The sequence below is a fragment of the Apodemus sylvaticus genome, chromosome 19 (assembly GCF_947179515.1).
Source record: "Apodemus sylvaticus chromosome 19, mApoSyl1.1, whole genome shotgun sequence".
Lineage (NCBI taxonomy): Eukaryota > Metazoa > Chordata > Mammalia > Rodentia > Muridae > Apodemus > Apodemus sylvaticus.
Window position 1 is genome coordinate 31242630 of NC_067490.1, and position 4013 is coordinate 31246642.

The following is a 4013-nucleotide window of genomic DNA, read 5'->3' on the forward strand; positions in this document are numbered from 1 at the left end:
GGCATATTTTTTATTTGGCTGCCGTTTATTCTTGCCATAACTCTGTCATTGTGAGCTCATTCTATTCTGAGTGCTTCCTTACTTTCTGACATCTCAGGATGATCTGAGCTGGGTTATAGATTGCCTTCCTTGGTCCTAGAGCCAGCCATTAATCTAAGAGTTCCTAGATTCTTTATTGAGCAATAGAAAATAATCTTAGAGTCCTGCTCTGGATGCAAGGTGTGTGTTTTGCTTACAGACATCACTGCTTCCTGGCCATGTTAGCTACTCAAACAAGGAACTGCATACTTGTATATATGCCAATCTGTGCATTATTGGTATATATGTATATGCCTGCATTTATACATATAAAATCATAGATAGATAGATAGATAGATAGATAGATAGATAGATAGTTAGATAGATAGATAGATAGATAGATACAGATACAGATATAGATATACCTGAACATGGTTTTCCCCCCTTAAGATTGGGTCTCACTATGTTGTCTGCCTTGGACTTGCTATGCAGACAGGGCTGATTTCAAACTCAGAGATCTACCTTCCAATGCCTCCCAGAGTACTGAGACTAAGGGGTATATCTCACTTCACCCAGAATACAGGTGAATTCTTACGACTGTTTTGAACTTTAACCCTGCTCACATGGGTCAGATCTGTGCTCCTGTTACTTGTTCACCTATAAATTCCCACTGTGACAGGATAACAGGAAACTGTCCCTCCCTCCCTTCCTCCTCCCTCTCTCTTCCCTCCTCCTCCCTCCTCTCCCTCTCCCCTCTGTCTCTCTCTTCTACCCCCCCTTTCCATTCTGCCCCCATTTTCTCTGTGCTGAGACTTCCAGCTTCCCTGGAAAACCCTTACCTCCAAGGTTCTGTCCACAACCCATTCGCTTAATGTTTTGTCTCTAACATATACAAATGGCACTCCCTCTTAGATCTGTGAAGCCAAGAACAACATAAAGAAGAGAGAAAAAAGATAAACCCAAATTCCTTGTAATTCTGTTTGTTGCTTTTATGTGTGGGGGGAGGAGGGCAGAGGGTGATATTGTTCAGTGTCCACATTAATCACTTTCTCTACAGAACCTGGAGCTCACTGATTGGCTAGCCTATCTCCGCCTTCCCGGGTTCATAGGCGTGTCTGGCATGTCTAGGGATCTTCCTGTGTGTTCAGCAGGCATTTTGTCTTGTATGGAGTTCAGTAAATCAATATAGGCCCACAAAAATTCAGTGACAGTAGATTGTGAACATGCAATGATGACAACAACAACAAAATTAATTCAAATGCCATACATACCTAAAGAATCTGAGGTGATCCTGGGGTAACTGGTGTTATACCAGAGAACTTTCTACAGCCTTGGTTTTGAGCACAAGGACACGCCCACTTTGTATGCCGCTTGTCCCGCCTCACAGTGAACCAACCAATCACTGCATGAAATACATCAGTTCAGATGTGTACTTCTGAATGTTACAAACTGGAGCACTTTTACCGGGAGCGCTCTTACTGTGTGGAGAAAGTTCTCTGCTCTGACAGACATATGGTGGTCTAATTATGGAAAACAAAGACTTTATACTTTCCAACTGTCATTCCTCAACAGGTTAGCACCAAATTAGTATTTATGATTTTGCATTGTGTTAGAATGTTGATTTTTTTTTTAAATGCTGTTTCAGTTGCTGAGTCCAGTTTCAAGAAAAATACTTAAAGGATTTTGGGCTCAGAATTAGAACATGGTTTCCAATAATATCTGAAATAAACTTTAAAATGTAGTTCTGCCATTTTGTACTATGTATTTTTGCAATTTAATTTAATATCAGCAAATTAATTAATTACTTAATATCAGCAACTTATTAAATTAATTAATTTAATATCAGCAAATGTTTAATCTGTGTATATATTTTACATATTTATATATGCAAGATTATGTAAAAGTTTCTAAGACATAAAGCAGTGGTACAAGGTAAGGGTCTAAAGAGGCTACATGCTAAGCTAACAGGATTGCTGACAAGAAAGCTTTCTTTGTTTCTTTGATTCTTTGTTTGTTTGTTTGTTTCTTTCAAGTAAGATTCTAAGATGACAGACTTTGTTTTTTCTTTATTTGTTTTTTTGTTTTTTGTTTGTTTGTTTGTGTGGGGTTTTTTTGTTTTTTGTTTTTTGTTTTTGCTTCTAACCTCGCAGGTCTACATTTTCCAAAGTTACATCATCCCTTCCCCTCTGTATCTGTAAGGTTTTTTTTTATTGTTGTTGTTTTTGCTTTTTGTTTTTTGAGGGTTTTTTTTTTTGTTTTTTTTTTTAAGAGAGAGAAGAGAGAGAGAGAGAGAGAGAGAGAGAGAGAGAGAGAGAGAGAGAGAGAGAGAGAGAAAGTCCTGCCTGCTTTAGGACTCATTTTGTAGGCCAGGCTACCCTCAAACTCACAGATATCTAGCTGCTGCTGCCTCCTGAGTGCTGGGAATAAAGGCATGTGCCACAACTGCCCAGTTTGTGAAAAACCTTTAAAACTACCGCTGTGGCTGTGTTCTTTCTGTCCTACACTTTCATAAATGGTGTCACACTTTGCAGAATTTTAATCAAAAGTTAGGTATGGTCAGGACTCTTCCAGGTCTCATCGAAAGTAAAGGTACTTTGTCCTGTGTGTTTTGGGTTAATCATCTGATTATCGAGAGTTGTTGAGGGGAAAGAAGTTTTCATGGTATAGAAAACACCACCCAAATGTTTCATAGTGTCTTTCCTCTATTTTAAAAACAGAAAATAATCTCCACTGATTTTAAAATATTACATCTAGTGTTCCTACCCTCTTTTAAGCTCTAGAGGTAGGGGTCTGCTCTCTACCTCTAGCAGGGCCTCAACCAGTGGGGCTCTGGTAATATCAGGGAAGTGCAAGTTTTCCAGCTCTATTTACTGCTTCCTCTGAGAAGGAATTGTGGGCTTTCTGTGAGTCCCACTCATGATTGCCTTATCTCATTTGGGGCACAGAGGGCAAGTTTCCCCTTGATCTCCATAGAAACAGAGAAATAACAGGCCCAACAACAAAAAGCCCAAAGGAGGCTGCTGTGTGGAGTAGCAAAGGCACTTTGAGCAGAGGATTTATTCACTGCAGCTACAGGTATAGTGATGGCAGGTACTTCAAGTTCCCCCAATGGGATTTTTTTTTTAAAGGTCTTCCCTAAGACAGTCACCTCTGCACTGAAAAAGAAAAAAGAAAAAAAAAAGTACTTATAAAACAAGTAGGAAATATTTTCAGAGTAAACGAACGAGTTTTGCAAATGATGTGATGCTCCCAAACATTACAAAGTTTTGGAGCTTAAATTTCATATGTAAGGCATGTTATGGTATGGTATAGCTGTTTATTTGGGAGGTCAGCCTGTCTTAGTTGGTGGTGAGAACACCTTTAGAATTCTAATGAGGCTTTTAGTCCTTTTAGGTCACCCCTAGAATGTCTGTATTTTAAAGTTACTCCCTAGGTTGTTGTTCCACAGTGAAGTTAATTTACTACAAAAGTAGCTGCTTTTGTTTGCCTGCTAAAGCTCGGTGCAGGTCACCCCAGAACAATTCTCTTTCTAGAAATGGAAAGGTTGCTTCACGGCTACTCCATCAGGCTACGTTTGTCCACAGACTGGTTGCTTTTAGTGCCTTTATGAGACCATTTCTACATTTTTATACATGCATTACTTTTTATTAAAATATTGCTTTAGAAGTAGGGTTTTAATATATAGCCCAGACTGGCCTTGATGAAGCCTACTTGATCACGGTGGATGATCTTTTTGATGTATCCTTGAATTCACGTTTTTTTTTTTTTTTAATTGTGCATTTTCCCCTATGTTCATAAAGGAAAGCGTTCTATATTTCTATTTCTTTGTTGAAGTTTTGTATGGTTTGGATATCAGTGTGGCTTCATAAAATGATCAGGCCATGTTCCTTCTGTTTCTATTTTGTGAAATAATTTGAGGAATTATTCCTTCTTTGAAAGTCTGGGAGCATTCTGCACTGAAAACCATCTATCCCTGGACTTTTTTCTTTTAATGG